Consider the following 21,062-nt stretch of genomic DNA (forward strand, 5'->3'; position numbering starts at 1 on the left):
AAGACCAAAAATAATAATTGCATTACAATAGCCTTATAGCCTTATAGACTTTGAACAAAATAAGAATGACTAAAAATTAGAAAAACGCATATGCATATTCATGCACAAATACAGTTAACTGCTTCGTACAGATTCTTCCAACAAGTGGAAGAAATTGTCATACCAACAAGAATGGAGCTCATTTTCTTACTGAAATATGATTTGCTTATATTAAGAAAAACAATTAAAATAAACAAAATAAATTCAACAGTAGCAGGGAAAAGCAAAATATACCTTTATACAAGTACATACTCATTCTAAGAAGAGTTTATTTATTTAGTTAATCCGAGAAATATTACAATGTATCGATATATCCCAACCATCGATCTAGAATTTATCAGGGAAAAATCTATGGTAGCACAATCTATTGACATCTGCTATACAAAGGATGCAAGTTTTGTTTCTGGTGGGTTTGAATTGCAGATGTCCAGAAATTCGTCAATGCTTGTAAACTTATATTCTGGATAAAGTTTAGTAACCTCCAGATCTTCGGTTGTCAACTCGTAGTTGGTTTGATCACCTTTAACAAAAATACTGTGCAAAATTGAAACGGGGATGTTATCTGGATCAGGCAAAGCTGCATTGATACACATTAGAGTTAGAATCTTTAATTTGGATTATAGATATGTACAAATAATGAAAAGTATGTACCAAATAATTTCATCTTACTTTCAGAGAGCTTCACCATCTCAGCTTCAGGCAAATAGACCTTTTTAAGAATCCGTCCCGTTTTCTTCTCCCACAGTAAAACAATCTCGCTCTGGCTAATCACATTGATTGGAGGCTTGTAAATCACTAGCTTGTTTAGTGTTCTGGGATCATTGACTACCATTATGTTTAGAGTGGCGATGTCATCTTCTAAATTCATGACAGCTGAACAACAACGTGAAGAAACATTCAATATTCTTTAAGTAAAACTAAATATCGCATAAATGATCTAAAATCACAATAGAATTCGATAATAGGTGTTGTTCAACCCTCATTCTCTAACTAAAGTTTGAAGTACTGCGTATACCTTTAGTAAAACCATCTCCATATATAACAACTTCCTGTGGTGATTTCTGTCGTGGATGAAGAAAATAGTCGACGAAATAAGCAGCATAAGAATTGGCAGAAACAAAAGTGTATGGAATCCCTGCCTCTTCAGTTGCCCTACGAATGGTCTTCCTAATATCATTTATTCTCTGAAAGGGAGCCAACGTTTTGATTCTGTCCACTTCATTGCCAAATTCTGATGGCAAGAACCTCTGTTTGAACAAAAAGAATACATAAAATGTTATGAATGCCATAATAAATTATAAGTTTATTGAACATCATAAGTGTAATTTTTTTTGGATCCTCCGCTTACACTATAGGTCACCTTTTCGGTTATTAGATGATTCACTATACTGACTGTAAGAAAATTAACAAATGTAGAAAATTGTTGAGAAGAACAATAGCACATAACATAAAAATATACTAGTAAAAATTACCGGCAAATATCTTTCGTATTGACAACTGATTTGCAGAGTTCTAATTGAAGACAACTTACTAAATATAATAAGTTTGCTGGCATGTATTTCGAAATTACTATTTATAGTAAGTCTCCTAACAAAACTTGCTATTTATAATAAGTCTCAAAAACTTTTGCCACAATTCATGATGACTCAACCACATCAAGATGAGAATCCAGAATGACTCTACCACATCTAGATGAAAATCCAATTTGAAATAGAGGATGCCTTATTACTCACAATTTGGTTATGTGAGACAGAAATTCAGAAGCCATTTATTATCTTTATATTTCCTGCTTCCTTGATAGCCTTTATAATATTGAGCTGATCCACTTGCTGGGGAATGGCAACTGTAGATATTACTATATCCACTTGCTTGATTGCATTGACAAGGCTGTTATGGTCATCTAAAGATCCCTGCTCCCATCAACAAAAGTGCTAAATGGATTCTTCTGGTTAAAGGCATAAGATCAAAACCAATATGAATATCATTGTGAGATTCGAATCACTGACCTGAAGAATGACAATACCATCATCTCTGAATTGTTGGAGTAATTGTGATTTGGAGGAATGAGGAGCTGCAGTGGAAGGACGCACAAAAGCAAATGTTGGGTAGCCAAGTGAGACACTGGCTTTCGCCATATATTTACCAATGTACCCAGTTGCTCCAATTATCAATATTCTATTCATCTTGGCAACCTCCCCTTCAATAAAATTAATTCACTGCAAAATCATAACTGACTGTGTAAGAAACGTATCAGACAACTTAAAATGAAAACTCAAGACAGTCTAAATAAACACAGCGAGTTATCTATATCTCTTGATGAAACAAAAGTATAACCAGTTTGTTCAGTGTACGCCTTGATGAGCTGTTGATTTTAACTTTTCGTTATATGGAGGATATATTTATAGGAGGAGATTGAGAATAAATATCATGATCAACGTTATTATTTGTTTGATGAATGGGTAATGGCTTCCGAATGTTTTACAATATCTCTAATTTTTCGGAGTTCACTACAAGTTTCTTTGTTTACAGCTGGACTGCTTGTTTACTCTGAGCGTTTTGGGCCCTACAAGTCTTTGCACCAGTAATCGAACGACAGGGAATTAAATAATCTGTCTGTCAAACGTGAAGTCAACAATTTCATTTTTTCAATAACACATTCTAAAAAGCTTTCCGGATAATTAGGTGAAGTGATTACTTTTAATGATAATTGAAGAAATCTTACTTTCGAATCAGCTTTAGAAAACGTTTATCAATTGCCGCCCAATACTCACAGTTCAAAACGTACGAATAAAAGGTCGATGAGGGCCCAATTGCCGTCCTTGTATCATGTCCTGCACGTCTAATCTTACAATTTTTTTCTTAATATTTATTTAAAGATTTGGTACATTTTTATTTAAGACTCTGGCCGTCCAAGCTGCATTTGGTATGCCCTACAGTCATGGGACGTGTTCCATAAAAATGACGCCTTTACCCATGGTTGCATTGAAATACGCAAACCCTAGAATAGATAAAATATTAACGCGAGTAAAATTACGGAGTAAAATTAGCCATTCATAATTAGAAAATTGTTTCAAGAAAGGACAAATTCACTACAGATGATGTATTTGCACGGCTGCAGCTAAATTGGTTTCAAGAAGTCTCCCACTACATTGCTACATGGCGAATAATCTTCCTGTTATACACAGGGAAAGCCGCAACAGTGTTTTGTCAAATCTACAGTCATTTCGAGTCTATTCTGCAATTTTTCTGTGGAGGTTTTGCATCGTTTAGAACCAGTTTAGCTGCCTTCAATTTGCATTGGATTGATGCTGGAAAACACATAACAACTTTTTATATTAGAATTAAAACTAAATTTTATTTTGGTTAGATTAACTTTTGTGGTAGTCAGCATTGAATAACATATATTTTTAATTTGGGATAGGCATATAAGTTAAGATTATTATTTTTATTTTTACTTTAATTTTATATATGCTATGGTTTTTAATATTTAAAATTAATGTTTAGTTTAATTATGTTAATAAATATTTATATAAAAAAATAATAAAATTAAATATATTAGAAATAAATATTTATTATCATTCATATGAAATAATAATGCAAGATTTAAGTGATTTAAAAAAAAGCATATATTTAAATTTTATCTTTTGTATTCATCTTCAAAAATCTAATTGGCAAGATTTTAAGATATTTTTAAATAGAATTTATTTGTATATTTATGTGTTTTTTTTTACTTATCTTGAAAAAAAAATTATACAAGTTTTTCATATATTATAAAAAATTATCAATTTCATATTTTCTTTGTTTAATATAAATTGTTTTTACTATTTTCTTTACTAATAATGTAAAGTAGATTTTATACAAATAATGTCTAAGTAGAGTAGTAAATGCTTATTTATTTTAAAATAAAATGTTCTATCTATGGAATTTAAAACTTGCTTAAAACAAAAATGTTTAAAAAAAAAAATACACATTCACTTAAACTTATAAATATTTAATGTTTTAAAGTGATAAATATTAAAGTTATAAAAGAAATTATATAGAATATAAAATAATATATATTTAAATATTTTAATTATATATTAAATTATAATTGTATATTGATTCTATCTAATTTATTTAGTTTTTAAATTAAATAATATAAGATTATATACATAAAATTTAATATAACAAAATATATTATTAATAGAGAATATTAGAAATATAATATAATTTACTGTGGGTTAAAATAAAATAGTAATATAATATAATTTAATTTACTTAATAGTTTGAGCACAATGTAATATAAAAATTATAATAAAAAATATAATATTATTTCATATTAATATCATTATGCTAATATGTTTTTAATTAGGAAAAGGAAAAGTCACTCAATTATATGTTTTATAATATTAATATTTGAATTGTCCTATTATTTAATTTTTCATGAATAATAATTTAGATTATTACCTTCCTAATCTAAACTTCACAAAATTAAGTTTAAAATGTAAATATTTAAAAAAATACCCTTAAAAAATAAATATTAATAATAGTTGTACTTCTTGAAGAAAATATTGTTGAATGTTAGAACACATATAGCTCAATATAAGCACATACATTAACTAATTGCTACGAGATTTTCACCTATAGGCTCAATCAGGTAGAGCCACTAAAGTTTCCAAGCTAATGGTGCATTTTTGTTTAACCTTCTAGGTTACTTTCAGTCATTCAAATGAAAATAGCTTACTAACAAATTACAAAAGCATAACAACATTCCATTCATGTAGGTGAATGAAATATAAAGATTGTTTAAACCTTTTCCAAAAAATGTAATCTTTATTGAGTGATATAAATACATGTGTCTCACACAAAAAGTTGTGAGACTAACTTTGCTCATATGATACAAATAGAGGCTAAATTATGCACAAATGAGTAAATGTGAACAAAGAGCATGTAATGAGAGCCAACCAGTCATTGCTTGAATGACAGGTACTGTTGGTTTGATTTTGTTCCCGGTTTCTTTGCCTTTTTTCGGTAGCTTCTTGATCCTTAGGTGTTCTCTAGTTTCCTACACGAAGTAAGGACAATGAATTAGAACAACCATTCAGAGCAATGAATGATTACATCCCACACATGTACATTTACACATGCATACATATGCTAGCTCCTAGATGCATCAGTATAAAAAACAAACTCAAGATCATCATAGCTGAAAGGGCAGTGGGAATTTTATTGCTAACATATTTGTGTCATGTGCCGATGCAGGTGATCATGATCAGTATAAGCATGTGGGGTAAATGCAGCTCCCACAAGGGTTGATCCCAGCATGCAAGTAAAACGTATAGTTATTGCATCTTCCCCTAAGGTCATTTAAGCCCAGAGTTCTGTTGAATGAATAATCAGAAAAAATATGCTGGTGTTGATCTTTGTATCTATCACCAAAAGATTCATACGATAGAAACTCTGGACTTAAAGAGTCTCAGAGTATTCATGCTAATTAGTGAAAAATATTAAGCTATTAAAGGGACATGATATTATTTGTCATGAAACCTTAAGCTCATTCACCTCATACTAAGGGAAGAGCAACTAATGAGTGGCATCGCATAGGTAAGATGCAATAATCAATAGTGTAAGGTCATTTACAGCTAATGCTAGTTGAGGAACCCAGAAAAGATTTTCTTGCAGCAGTAGGTCTAAGATAAGATATTGGTAGGCAATGGACAATCCATAGCGAATGATGAGCATAATGACAGTAGATGCACAATAAACGATGACATATAAAAGAGTAAAGATTTGTCAATACAAAGATACTCCTCATAAGGCCAAAAAGGCCAACACAACAATGAGAAGTTTTGGGTCTAGTTTCATAATAGGGAAAGCATGAAAATAGAGTTTTTGACAGTCATACACCAATCCAAAATGCAAGAACAATTTACATACCAGTATGTAGAAATAGTGATGCCAAAATTACTCATATAGAAAGATTGTCAATGCTAGCCTAGAAGCAAGGTAACATAGAAAGGTACAGTCATCCACATGAGTAGCCCAAAATAAAGAAGGTCTTGGCAACAAGTAACAGTCCTAACCAATGTCATGAAGTGAAAGGGTCTTTCAATGATCCAACATAAACCATTAAATGCAAATTAGAGGTTATGTTCTTAGCAACTATAACAGAGCAAATACACTGAATAAGCAGTTTAAAAGAATCCACTCATAGGCATTAAAATGCAGTTACAAAACCACTAATATGAAAGATAGTAGTCACAGATGAAAGCATAGGTTCAGAGTCAAAAAACCAACAAGAAAGTCACTCATCAACCACAGAAAGATGCATTTTGAAGTCAAAAGTATGGAGTCTCGGGTAAGATCCCTGTCATAACGCCAACAGTGATATGTAACATTCAAGCAAGAGAGATCAATGTACTGCTACAAGAGGACCCAAGAAGAAAGATTAGTTGCAGCCTTTAGAACCTAATGATCAAAGAAGAACAAACGAGGAATGAACTAGTAGTGAGAAGGGTATTATTGCAATATCAAGCACAACTAGTAAATAGCCATAGATGCTCAATAATAACAATTATTCAATAACATTCATCGAGCTTACAGTTAGCCCATACAATAAATAGTGAGTCTATATCAGATCTCTAACTTGATCATTCTCACAAAGGAATAGTCTTCCAAATGCATTCAATCAAAGCATCATATACCATGAATTGACCTAGGGATAGTCATATGAGAAGTCAAAGAACACAGGGTTGTAGCGTTTGGAGCATCTACAACCATATTTCTATCACAGAGCCTCTGAAAGACAACTAGAATATTCATAGAATGACAGATTTGGAGTAGAAAAGGGCTTACCTCATCTTTTTGTTTAGTGTTTTTCATCAAGAAGAGAAATCTCTCTGCAAAATCATCATAATAGAGCTATAGGAGATCCCCATCCAGAAGCCTTCATGGTGGCGACCCGTAATAGAGAAGACAGTTGCAAGATGGATAGTGTTTCCTCATGGCGGTCGTGTGCACAGAGATAGCTAGGGTTCCAAACCCTTTGTGGCCTGTAGCTTCCTCAAGAAGCTTCAACATGAAAATGAAAATAAAATCTTCATCGCTTCTTTGTTTAGGGTTTCCTTTACCCTAAGTTAACTGTGGGGTATTTTATGGCATTGTTCTATTAAAAAAAAATTGAACTAATCAAAATCTGTGGTCTTATTTCTCCTGAATATGCTAAGTGTTGCCACTTGTATGTGGTTGACAAAGGGAGTTCATGCATATGTGTTTTTTATTTCCTTGTGATTGACATAAAAGCTTTCAAACATGAGTCATGTGCCATATCACCTCATTTTAAGGAATCATTCTTGGACGATTAAGGCCACTTTGCACGCATATGGAGCAAATGAAGGAGGATTTATGAGACTTTATGAAATATGCCCTGACTTTGTCTAAGTCTCATGTCGACTTATGAAGGCTTTATTTTTTCTATTTTACATTTAGTTGGTATGTGAGATAAGTGGGATTAAGGTATAATTGTAAACCTTATCCCATTTTGTTATATTTTTAATGCAAAATAGTGACTTAGTCAATCTAGGAGAGGTTTTAGGATTGTTTGTGAGTTGTCATCATTTGGAGACAGTTTTTAGCACATGTCGACTTAGTTGGAGCACATTTCTTGGAAATTATGTTTGGATAGGCTCAAGATGGACTTCTTCACTCATTTGGAAGCTTTATGAAGAGAATATGGGCCCTAGATTTAAGGTTTTTTAGATACATCTGACCCCATTTTGTTGGAGGTTCCTATTCTTAGGGATTTTTGGAGGGAGTGAAAAGGGATATATTCCTAATTGTAACTCAATTTGGAGTTAGTTCTGGATATTGGATGCAAACTTGAGAGACTTAGTGACTATTTTGCATTCCTTAGCTCAGTTTGATATACTTTTGTTTTGTAACTCATATTATGGTATACATAGATTGCCTTGGAGATCTTTTATGACAGCATTATTATATTCTTGTTATTTGTAGGGTTGTGTAATTGTGTGATTGATCAAATTTGTTAGTGAAATCCCTTTGTTTTCCTCTGAGATTTTGTCTCATCATTTTTCATACCTTCCCTATGATAAGTGTAATGTCTAGGTTGCAGGTAGTGTCAAGTGGATATTGTAAGCTCCTAATTGTGAAAATTTCCCGTTCCTGTATTGGAGCAAGCAAGTATTTGGACCTTCCTTTGAAATATTGATGCATGTGCATGATTAAAACAAGTTGTGTGAATTTAATGATCTATCTTTTGGTGTCCAAGTGTTATTATTTTTTGAGTATCATGTTATTTTCAATAGGTGTATCACCCAGTTAGTGTTAATGTTAGAGATTAGTTGTAAAATTTTTATGTTTCGGTTTACCTCTTTCCCTTTTCCTTGAAAAATTAGTAGTTTTAGAATGATAACCAGCTAGGTGTTGGCCTCATCCGAAGGTTTATTCCAGTTATAGATCACCCACAACCTTGGAGTAATCCCATGTTTCTCAAGTTTGTCTAAATTTGTTATAACTTAGAGTGGGTGCAAAATTTAGAAATAATAGTTTTTGGCATGCACGGTGGGACTGTCGATACAAGACAGTAAAGATATTTTTTAAGTTTTTTTGGTTTCGATGTGCAAGCAGCATATTTTAAGCCTTCAAGAGGTGATTAAAGCACATTTGGCAACTCTAATTTTTGTGAGCAGATTTAGTGCATTTTATAGCTTATCAGAAGAGTGAAAATAAGAAGCAGCTCTTCATCATTTGATTATCTGCAACTTTCACCTCCTCAAAGAATAGGAAGGACTACAAAAATAACTCCTGAGTAGTCCAAAATAGTGCAGTCAACACCACCCAGCTTCAAGCTAATGCATCCTTTTGTCTTATCAGTTGTCTTACCTATTTTTCCAGCTTAGGTTAACCCACCTCCAATTGTTCTTATGGCTAGACAATTTCCTTTTGTGGCATTTAATGGAGGCAACCCTTTGAATCTTACACAACACGATGATATTCTCATGGCTGCACTAAAGAGTCTACCATTCTTTACAGGGTAGGATCAGACCACTCCCATAGTGCATATCAGAGATATTGCCTCTCATTGTGGAGTACATCATGTCACTCAGGAAAATGTAGCCCTGAGATTACTTGCAACTTATTTTAAGGGTAAGGCTTTGCAATGGTTTAGGGGCCTGGTAGTTGGCTCAGTTGCAACATGGGATGATTTAGGGAAGAAGCTAAACAATCGGTTTAAGGACAAGTCTGAGCATTTGTCCCTTGTTGAGAAACTTACAACTATTAAGAGGGCTCCTCAAGAATAGATGTTTGACTTTAATTTTTCATTTCCAAATTACTTGGGATAGAGTTCCTGCCACTATTAAGCCATCTGCTGAATACACTTCTCTCTACTACTTAAGAGCCCTTAACAGTGATATAGCGGTGATGATTTAATCAATGGGAGGAGTTTTGCTGCCTGATGCATATGAGACAACCATTAAGGCAGAGAATAGCTTAATTCAGATCGGTAAGATTGCTCCTAGAACTCCCATGCCCATATTTTTGGACATTCAACCCAACATGCCTTTGCAAATTTTATCAGTTGTGCATTTGCCAGTGATGCCAACATTACCAGTAGCTTCTCAGACTATTGTTGTTGGCTTGATGATGATTGTGATGAATTCATCATATATTGTCATTGATGAAACACATACACACACACATATATTCATATTGTCTACTAGTGTAACTCCAAAGTTGTTTATACTACAACCAGTATAATAGAGGTTTATTTCTAACCGGTACTTGGTGACAACTGGTATATGCATAGGAGACAACCAGTGCATCAACATAACTCAATAGCATATGGAGATCCAATAGAGATTATCACATGAGCATCAAGGATAACAGTTTATATATTTAACTCCAACCGGTATTAATTGTTCCAACTGGTATTTGTTGATTATGTGATGAGTTATCACAAGCCGTGATGAGTTGTCCTCACCGACAAGATTTGGCAGTATTTTTTGTGATGAGTTGTGATCACTTGACCAGATACACTACACCTAGGTAGTTGTGTTATGATTTCTAGAGGCTAACATGAAATATAAAATGTCTATATATTGGCATCATGGTGAATTATTGTTGTAGGAGAGAAAGTGATATCCTATGTGTAAAGGCAAAAGTGTTAAGTCGCAGAGTATGTTGGTAAAGAGGAGTTAAGTGCACAGAAGAGGATCTATACAAGCAATTTGTGCTATCACTAGATCACATCACCTGTTGTTTTCCAATCACTATAACAGTCAAATCCCCTAGCCGAGTAAGCTCTAACAAGCTTCATTGTTCAAATCCTCTAACCGGGTGATCCATTAGTTTGGATTTAGAAATCCTACATCGAGGTTAATCCATTAGTTTGGATTTAGAAATCCTACACCAAGGTTAATCCTTACAAATTATTACCTTTTACAGGGTATAGTTTTTAACTAAGCTTTGGGATCTTTAACAGGATTCGCTCCTAGCAGAGCATTTGTAGACCCTAACCGATCAGTTATCTATTACTACAAATAGTTAACTTGTGAGTCCCATCTCACCATGGTTTTTACTTATTTGGGTTTTCCACATATAAACACTTGTGTTATGGTGGATGTTTTACTTATTGTGGATGTTGTTATATCATTTTTGATTGCATGCATATTGTTTAACAAACTTGTTAAGTTTATCTATCAGTCAGTGTTCAAAGTTGTACTATTTTTGGTGTCACTGATTCACCCCCCCCCCCCCACTCTTAGTGCTTTACAAGTCCATCAATTGGTATCAAAGCCTAACTTCCTTAAAGCCTAATCACTTGGAAGAAAACCCTAAAGCTATCATGGGGGATAGGAGCTACTTTGAGATGGCTAGAGAGCTTGAGGCTAGTAGGAATGAGCTTGAAACCCTAAGGGTCAAACTGAAAGCTTCTCATGTCAAAAGAAGAGAGCTAACTGAACAAATGTTAAAAATATCCTATAATAGTTCTTTAGATGAGGCCAATATTGATGCTTTAGTTGAGGAAGTTGAAAAACTAAACAATGAAAAGCTAAATCTCAGGAGAGAGCTAGAAGGTCTTACTATCAGCCTGAGTCAGGAACTAGAAGCCAGGAGAACTGTTGAAGATCTTACAAAAGAGAGAGATCATGAGATCACCAAGATCAAGTGAGAGAATGCTACCTTGCATGAGCATTTGAATGCAAAAAGAGAAGAAAAAGAGAACCTACAGCTAGATCTTGAATTAGCATCATCTCTGAGAGAGAACCTGCCAAAACATAATGAAGATCTCACCAGACAGCTCATTGAAGCAAATGGGGAATTGGAGAAGTTCAACAGAAGCTCTATCTTGCTGGAAGAACAAATTCAATCACAAAGGATGAATGGTGATACCTCTGGACTTGGTTTTCACAGATCTGAAAAAGGTGAATCCTCTGGTACCAAGAGCAACACTCTTAACAATAAATCTACTCTTGAGGTCAAGAAGCCTACCGATAAGAGGGTCTTTAAACCTATTTTTTTTATTTTCCATAAACCTAGTCATGCTACAAATGTTTGTAGAGAAAAACCTAATAAAAATGCAAGCTACAATACTAATGCTAGGTATGTGTCCAAGAAATTTGAAGGTCATTGCTTCACATGTAGAATGTTTGGACATAGATCGGTTGAATGCAGATATGGAGAGAATAATTATGTACCACATATGCATTCAAGACCAAATGGAAACTAGATGAGAAATTTTGACAACTGGGTCAACATGAACTGGCAAAGACCCTACGGCAACCGATTTAGTCCATTTGAGATGGAAAAGGTAACAAATGTCATTTACACCATCTATAATAACTTTGGTCATGTGGCTATGAATTGCAGAAGAAGAACTGGGAGTGGTAGTGTAGGACCTTGGAAATCATCTGGTATGGCCTGCTATCAATGTCACAAACCGGTATACTTGGCAAAATTCTATAGATCCAAAAAGAGCAAACTGGTCAGCCCTTCTAAAGATCAGAAAGGAAAGCAAAAAGTTATTGTTGAAGAAAATAGAGAAGAAATGAATTGAATATGGAAGAAGAAGAGCGATGAATCACCTAGAGAAGAAATTGTTCCTTCACCAAATGTGGAAAATCCTACACTGGTGAATTAAGCCTTTTAATATGGCTAAGGTGAACTTAATGGTAAATCCACCTCCGGACCCCTGAAAATGAATGAGCAATAAAGAGAATTTGTATGCATGAAATTTTGATAAATTTTTTATTAGTTATCAATCGGTTTTACATCTATGTATCATTAAGCAGTGTAATTAGGGTTTATAACCCTAATGAGTCAGAATTTAATGCAGTAGGTAAAAAGGATAAAAGCGAGTTTTCACTTTTTTATTTTTACCCTAACGCATTCGAGAAAGAAAATTTGAGTGCTTGCAGAGCTAAGAAAAGATTGTTGGCTGATATTTGTCGAAGCTGCATTGTGATTTGAGTAATCAAGTAAATTTGAAGGTTGAAGAAGACTAAACTGGTGTGTACTTGAGCATTCAACCAGTTAAAGAGTCAGTGTGCTTGAAATAAGGTTTTTTTTTTTTAAATCCTTCTTTGAATCTAGTTTATCTGGAATGGCATCATCTTCTAAACCAATAGAGAGATTAATGATTACATCTGAACCTATGGAAGTTGTTGAAGTAGAACAAATTATGTCTTATAATGCTTTATCACAAGTTCCGAGTGGTGTTGTAGTGAAAGGAGATTTGTCTAGCTACATTGACTACAAGATTGAGGATTTAAGATCATTGTCGATATATTCTCAGTTAAAATCCCTTTGCAATGAGAATGGGAAGATTCAAACAAAATATATTAGGGTTTATGAAAAAGGTTTTCATAATGCAGCTTACTTTCTTGAAGATTTTGAAGAAGAACATATCCGAATTATTTTGAGTTGATTTCATGGAGATAACATGTATTTAGAAAGGACTCATACTATAACCAAAGAAGCTATTTCAAGTTGTAACTAGTTTTTACGCAACTGGTGAAGTACCTGTGCTGAGGCGTATTTCAAAAGAGACAATATACACTCTAACTGGATCAACATCTGATAAGCGTTCTTTTTCTGTCAATAACATCAGGGATCCAGCGGTAAAGTTGGCAGCTATGGTTATAGGCTACCCGATATTTTATTCTAGTAGATTAAATAGTGTTCCATCAACAACGATGCATACTGCTTACAAGATGATAACTGAAAATGTTGATTATGACCTATGTGAGGCCATAAGGAGCCAATTAATGTTAAATCTTCAGTCTATCAAGAAGGACAGTAGTCTAAATTTTAAATTTGGATAGTTATTCATTGGTCTATTCTTTTATTTCAAGAATTTCCTACCAGTAATAGGTGATCTTGAATGGTCTAAGGGTCTACTGGTATCTTCCTAGATTAAGAACAGTATCAAGGCTATTAAGAACACCTTTTCTACTGCAATGAACAAATACTTCAATGAGTTTCAAAAGAAAATGAGCATGAGATTAAGACTGCCTGAGGATGTGGTAAAATATTTTGCTAAGGACATTGTTTTTATAGTTACCACTAATTTCTATTTAATGGAGGCAATTGAGTCTAGAGAAGAAGAAATGGAAGATATGAGTTATGAGGTCAACTATGACTTATTGATTGGTTATGCTAATAACTTGTTAGCATCTCCAAGGATAAAAAGAAGGCACGATTGAATGTTATTGAAGATTAGACTGTACAAGCCAGAACCAGTATTGTTCCTACCATGAGTGGTAAAGGTAAGAAAAAGAAGGTTGTGTAAGCATCTCCGGTGATGAAAAATACAAGAGTGACATGAAGTGTCCAAACCAAAAAGGAACCGGCACCTAATGTTTATGCAAAGAAGGAGAATGCATCTAAGAAAAGAGGTCGGAAACTAATCCTCCAAGAAGAATCTAAAGGCACTGACACTGAGGAAGAACCCAAGAAGATGAAAGCTACTGGTAGAGTAGCAAATCAAATGAAGGAAGTGCCGAAGGAAACTGTGCCTTTTGATATTTCAACTTACAAGCCTGAAACTACCTTTGAGAGGACATTAAAAACATTAGGGAGAAATAGATTTGACAATGTCAGAGAATATTTTGATTCTTTCACTAAACAATAAAAGGAGTAAACCATTCAATAAGTAATCAATCATTTGTGTCATTACAGTAGATTACCACATGATCTTGAAAAAGACATCTCTAATTCCTTGTATACTATTATTTTAAATAAATGGGAGGAAGCAATAAAGAAAGAAAAAGGAATCATAGATGATGTTTTTGTACAATATTTTCCTAAATTGTCAAAGGATGAGTTGAATGAGTTGGTTGATAAGTATAAAGTTCATTTTCCTTACAAATCAAGAAGATTGAAGTTGATCAATGGAAAAGTGCAAACTATTGAGATTGAGACTCATCAGATTGCTTGTAGTATCAAACATTCAGAAGATCTTATACATTCTTCTAAGGATGAACAAGATACTATTGATAGACCTGAAATGGATGAAGAAGAAATTGTGAAATCTGATGTGGTCTATCCTATCAAGAAGAAGGATGACACTATCATCCAAGTTGTTGATGATATTCAGGATATAATTGACCTATCTGGAGACATCATTGTACTAGATATGCAGCCACCTGAAATCACTATTTTACAAGTTACTTCAGTTGAGAAACCAACAACTCAACCAAGAGTGGATGTTCCACCTGCAAAGGAACAACTTGAGAAACCCCAATCCTCATCGGTTTCACAAAATATTCAGAAGGAATCTAATAAAAATGTTGACACATAGACTTCTAAACAAGAAATGGAGAAAGGACAAGAGAAAGAAATTGTTAAGGTAACATCTTCTGAACTGGTAAAAGCATTAGTCATTCAATAGACTAATGAAGATGATGATGACTCATTAGGCATATTAGGGGCTATAATTGTTGATAATATGAGTGCATCCAAAATGATGAAGATTGCAATTGTCATGCAATCTAGAGCTCACAAGAAGAGACTCAAAGAGAAAAGAATGGAAGATGAAACAATTCAGAATGCAGTAGATATTTTATCAAGTCTACTACCGAAAACTTCTACAGGACATCTGTCAGCCCCTATTAGAAAACTTGGTCAATTGGTTGGCTTTATGATGATTGTAATGAATTCATCATATGTTGTCATTGATGAAACACATGCATACACACACACATATATTCATATTTTCTACAGGTGTAACTCCAAACTTGTTTATACTACAACCAGTATACTAGAGGTTTATTTCTAACCAGTACTTGGTGACAACTAGTATATGCATATGAGACAACTAGTGGATCAACATAACTCGGCAGCACATGGAGATCCAACGGAGATTATCATAGGAGCATCAAGGATAATGGTTTATGTAGCATCGGAATTAGGAATCATCAAAGCAATATATAAAAGGACATATTATTCATTATTAGCTCAATCACAAACACACATTGCAATGATCTAATCCTAAGCACACTCAATAGAGATATGAAAACAAAGCATTCAAAATGAAAGATTATGCAAACCAAATGCAGAATTGAATGCTCCTTCCATGCGGCTCCATTGTTCTTCTTTCCTCTTCAATGGATTTGTGGATCTCATCTACAAGTGCACATACAATTGAAAGCAAGATTGATGAAAAGCTCAAGAGTACTAGAAGCGTAAGTTCGATAGTTTGATTAAGAATTCGGGATTAGCTTTGATTGAAAATCATCCAATTTATAGAGAAATTGGAGAAATGAACAAATTAGCATGATAGTGATTTGAATGGAAATTCAAATCAAGAATAGCAAAATTATGACATATCTATGACAAATTGCTATGCAAGGCTTATGACAATTCTATGACAAATTTCTATGTCAAGAATTTATGACAATTTATGACAAATTCTATGACAAATTTCTATAAATTTAGGAGAGAAATAGGAAGAAATTGAATCTAACAATTAAGAAATTAGAAAAATAGGGAAAAGAGGAATTAAGAAATTAGAAATTAAGTAAATTAATTAATAATCTTTCATTTATTAATTAATTCACAAAAGAGGAATAATTAGCCAATTAAATGAATATTTAATTGTGATGAGAATATTTAGGATAAATAAGTAATTTATTAATCCTAAAGGAAGAAAATGATAAGCAAGGTTAAATGACTAAAGCATGAAACCCTAGAAGGCGAATTAGGTCTTGATGAAAGATAATTGACTTGATCATGATTTGATTTTGGATTGATAAATGACCAATGTGATAAATGATTTGACTGATAAATGCGCCAATTGATGAGGAACAATGACAAATTGATCCAAATTGACAAAATTGAGACAGATAACAATCGATTACAAATCGGTCACAAAATGACAAGATTGACAAAAGAAAAGACAAGAATCGATGACAAATAGATCGCAAGACAACAGGATTGAAAATGACCACGATCGATGATAAATCGATCGCAAATGAAAAGATCGAACATGACAACGATCGATGATAAATCGATCGTAAAATGACAAGATTGATAAACCGATCGCTAGATGATAAGATTGAAAAGAGGACAAAACCCTAATTAGGATTGACGATGTCCAAAATGATAAGATTGATGATAAGATTGATAAGAGAGAAATGATTGATGACAAATTGATCGCAAGATTGACAGGAGGACAAAACCCTAATTAGGATTGACGATGTCCAAAATGATGACAAATTAGCACGCACATTGATGCAATAGGATAAAATTGATCAAAATCATGACTAGATAGTGTTGTCGACAAGACCAAATTTGAGGACGAGATGACTGAAGAATGTAGAAGAATGACTCGATGCTCGCAAATGATAAAGATCAAGTACGAATCATAGGAGAAATGTTAATGCGACGCAAAAACCCTAAAATGAGGCAATACGCAAATGTTAAAGTATGACCTCGCAAGCGTTGACCATTTTTAGGTGTCTACAGTTTATATTAATTGTTCCAACTAGTATTTGTTGATTATGTGATGAGTTATCACAAGTGGTGATGACTTATCCTCACCGACAAGATTTGGCGGTATTTTTTGTGATGAGTTATGATCACTTGACTAGATACACCGCACCTAGCTAATTGTGTTATGATTTCTAGAGGCCGACATGAAATCTAAAATGTCTATATATTGACATCACAATGAATTATTGTTGTATGAATGAAAGTGATATGCTATGTGTAAAGGCAGAAGTGTTAAGTCACAGAGTATGTTGGTAAAGAGGAGTTAAGTGCGCAGAAGAGGATCTATACAAGCAATTTGTGCTATCACTAGATCACATCACCTATGGTTTTCTAATCATTGCAATAGTCAAATCCCCTAAGCGTGTAAGCTCTAACAAGCTTTATTGTTCAAATCCTCTATCCAGGTGATCCATTAGTTTGGATTTAGAAATCCTTTACCGAGGTTACTCCTTACAGGGTACTACCATTTACAAGGTATAGCTTTTAACTAAGCTTTGGGATCTTTAATAGGATTCGCTCCTAGCAGAGCAATTGTAGACCCTAATCGGTTGGTTATCTATTACTGCAGATAGTTAACTTATGAGTCCCATCTCACCGTGGTTTTTATCTATTTGGGTTTTCCACGTATAAACACTTGTGTTATGGTGGATGTTTTACTTATTGTGGATGTTGTTATATCATTTTTGATTGCATGCAGATTGTTTAACAAACTTGTTAAGTATATCTACCGGTCAATGTTTAAAGTTGTACTATTTTTGGTGTCACCGATTCACCCCCCCCCCCCCCTCCCTCTCAGTGCTTTACAAGTCCATAAACTACAACTCAGGAAGTTGTTGTTCTAGGCTCATCCCAAGAGTTACAAGAGATCAAAAGCCTACTTCAGACTTTTGGTATCAAGTTGGTGAACTTAGAAAAGAAGCAGTCTCATAATAGACCTCGTTACCAACAGCAAAATCATGCTTCAAATCAGCCTTTTCAAGGTCTACAACAACAGTACCAGGGCAATAGGCCTTTCTTTCAAGGAAATTATCAATGTCCAAGGTAGAATGTGAATCAAAGGCCTTTTCAAACATATAATCTAGCACCTATCAGTGCAGTAAAAGACCTTGTACCTATTCAAAATAATCTTGTTATTGATTATGAATGGTTTTTTCCTTGTGGTTAGCCTCATGACCAAGTCACATGTTCAAATGGTGTCATCAATTAGGCTTTAATGGTGCAGAATGCTACAAATATTTTAAGTGCTGCAAGTTCAAAGTGTAACCTGCCTAATGTGGAGCTTCATATCAGCAAGAGCAACCTACACATAACGCCACTCTGCTAAATTAGAAGGGAGAGGAGTTATGCAGAATGAATGTAGATGATACTCCAATTGCTACTAACACTAGATTAAAAAAAAAAGAGCTTTTGAACTTGAACAAGCATCTGATAAAGCAAAAGAAGAAGCTACAGGACCATCTTGATAAACTTATAAGGCACTAAGAGGGGGGGTAAATCAGTGCAAGCAAAAACAACAACACAAATCTAATCACCACTTTTATCAATTTGAAACTTAACAAGCATGCAAGGAAAATAACCACATAAGCCAACACACAATAAAGCATGCAACTCATAACATAATGTTTCTCACGTGGAAACCCAAATGGGAAAAAACATAGTTTTTGAATTAGTACACACAAGATCAACTATCTACAGAATAGGGATATGACTGGTTAAGGTCTTATAATTTCTCTATTAGGAGTGTCTCAGCTTGATTAGGAGCTATTACAATAAGGCTTGTTAGGACCAGCCTTGTTAGGAGCTACCCAGCAATGGGATTTAAACAACACAAGTTAATGTGTGACCCTATTAAGGGATTTAACCTTTATACCAGTGAGAATCCTACTGCACCCTATTAGGAGTGACCTTGTTAGAGGATTTTATCTTGCTGCAACTATTAGGGAACAAGAAGTGACTGATCTATTGTTACAACCTCTGTGCCTAATTAGATCCACTTCAGATCTACTTTTAACACTAACTAAACATCAATACAAATCTTCACCTTTCACCTCATAATCAAATTCACACTATAGATCTCATATCTCATTAATCATCACACAATATACTCCTTTTTATAAACAACTCTGGTAAGTTGGCTAAGAACCCTTGGAACAATTTCCTAGGTTTAATGCATCTACTCAATCTTACACATTACACTTTACTCATGTCAGCCACATAATTCATAACTCAAAAATAAATTATTAAGTCTACCAATTTACTATTTAACTGCTTCCTCTACTAGTTAGGCTTTATCAATTGGACTAAATGACTTAGATGACTGACAAAACATGGTAGCCTTCAATAACAACACAATACAAGTCATCAATCAACCTCTTACAATAAAATCATCATCAAGCCAACAATATCCCCCTTTGGCATTGATGGCAACACTTCAGAAAATTTTTGTCTTAGTGTCACATTATAGAAATTATGACTAACTCAAATACATACAAAACTCTCCCTTAGCAATTACATGCTATTACAAAATTTTAACTGACCAATACCAATACTACCCCCCCTTTGACAACAATGACAAAGGTAAGCAAATACATTTAAAACAAAATGAATACAATAGACCAAAATTTGTATTACCGGTGCAAAGAGTATAAGAGTCAATAGGTTACATATTACACTTTTAAAAAAAATGTCATCAAAATTAATCTTCAAAGCCTGCAAGTCATTATCCCATGTTGCCGGAAGAGTGGATCTGATCTTAGTGTATGTCTAGATTTGGTATGTAAGTTCCTCCATGGCATCTAGAATTCTCATCTTTGGTGTCAGCAAGATTGCCTCTATTTCCTTGTAGCCTCTGCAAAATTTCTAACTTGGGAACTATATGTGTCTGTAACTCCTGTAGAGTTGTAGTCCTCTTAACCTTTTTTGCCTCATATGACTTAAATTTATGTTGTACACTTACAATAGAATGACCAAAAAATGTAGCTAAATCATTTAAAGGATCAAATGATTCACTCATAACCTTTATTTCATGTTCTACCTTGATCTTCTTCTCTATATCATCAAGAAATAATAAAAAATTACAAATTGTAGACAATATTTTACCTCTGGTCTTGAGTGCACCTTTTATCTGTTCCATATTATCACTAAGACCTACCCTATCTCTGTCAATTTCCTTGATCAAAATTGCAATCCTTCTCTTCTCATATTCCTTCTTAGCATTCTTGATTACAACTTCTTCCAGGCTCTTCATCTTCTCACCTGCTGATGTAGCCAAATGTTCTAGTTTGTCAATAGGTGTAGGAAGACTGTCAACATCAGTCTCTGGTAATATACTAGAAAGTATATCTATTGCACTTTGAATATTTTCTGCTTCTTTTCTCTGAGCCTTCATAATCTTCTTTTGTGCCTTAGATTTCATGGCAGATGTAATCTCCATCAGCTCAGTAGGACTGCACATATCCATGTTTACTGGTCCTTGTATGCTCACAGTGTCATCTTCCTCCTCCTCATCAATTATCTTCTTTGATGTAAGTGACTGAGGAGTCACTTTCTGTTCTTGCTCTTCCTTTTGTTTTCCTTCCTCCTTCTATTTCTCTGCATCCTTCTCATGCTCCTCTTCTTTCTCTTCATATTTCTCCTCTTCATTCTCCTTGTCCTTCACCAGTGGTGCAGTGGTTTGCACATCTTTTGTTTGTGTAACTGCCGGTGGCTCTTGTGCTTCTGTCTTGTTTGGTTGCTCAGTGGGTTGTACATTTTCTAGTTGCTCATTCACTGGTTGCTTTGTCATTTCTTCATCTGTCTTTTCTGCTTATGTTCTCTCTTCACCTATACTAGTTGAATTAGCTCTCAGTAATAAATTCTTGTCATCAGGAATAATGATTATTTCTTGTTCAATTTGTATATCAACTATTGTGTTAGAAAACAATCTCATCCGGTATGATTTCATCAATATTCACATTGTCAGGGAGATCTTCTCCCTTTAATCTCTCTGGTTCCTCTTCTTCAAGAATAAGTCCTAAAAAGTTCTTCAAGAT

At 34.0% G+C, this 21,062-nt stretch overlaps 1 pseudogene; it reads right to left on the reverse strand.

The window, feature by feature from the left end:
- Positions 1–387: 387 nt before the first annotated feature.
- LOC131028422 (isoeugenol synthase 1-like) lies at positions 388–20,491 on the reverse strand (annotated as a pseudogene).
- Between the last annotated feature and the right edge of the window lie 571 nt (positions 20,492–21,062).

The sequence above is a fragment of the Cryptomeria japonica genome, chromosome 7 (assembly GCF_030272615.1).
Source record: "Cryptomeria japonica chromosome 7, Sugi_1.0, whole genome shotgun sequence".
Taxonomy (NCBI): domain Eukaryota; kingdom Viridiplantae; phylum Streptophyta; class Pinopsida; order Cupressales; family Cupressaceae; genus Cryptomeria; species Cryptomeria japonica.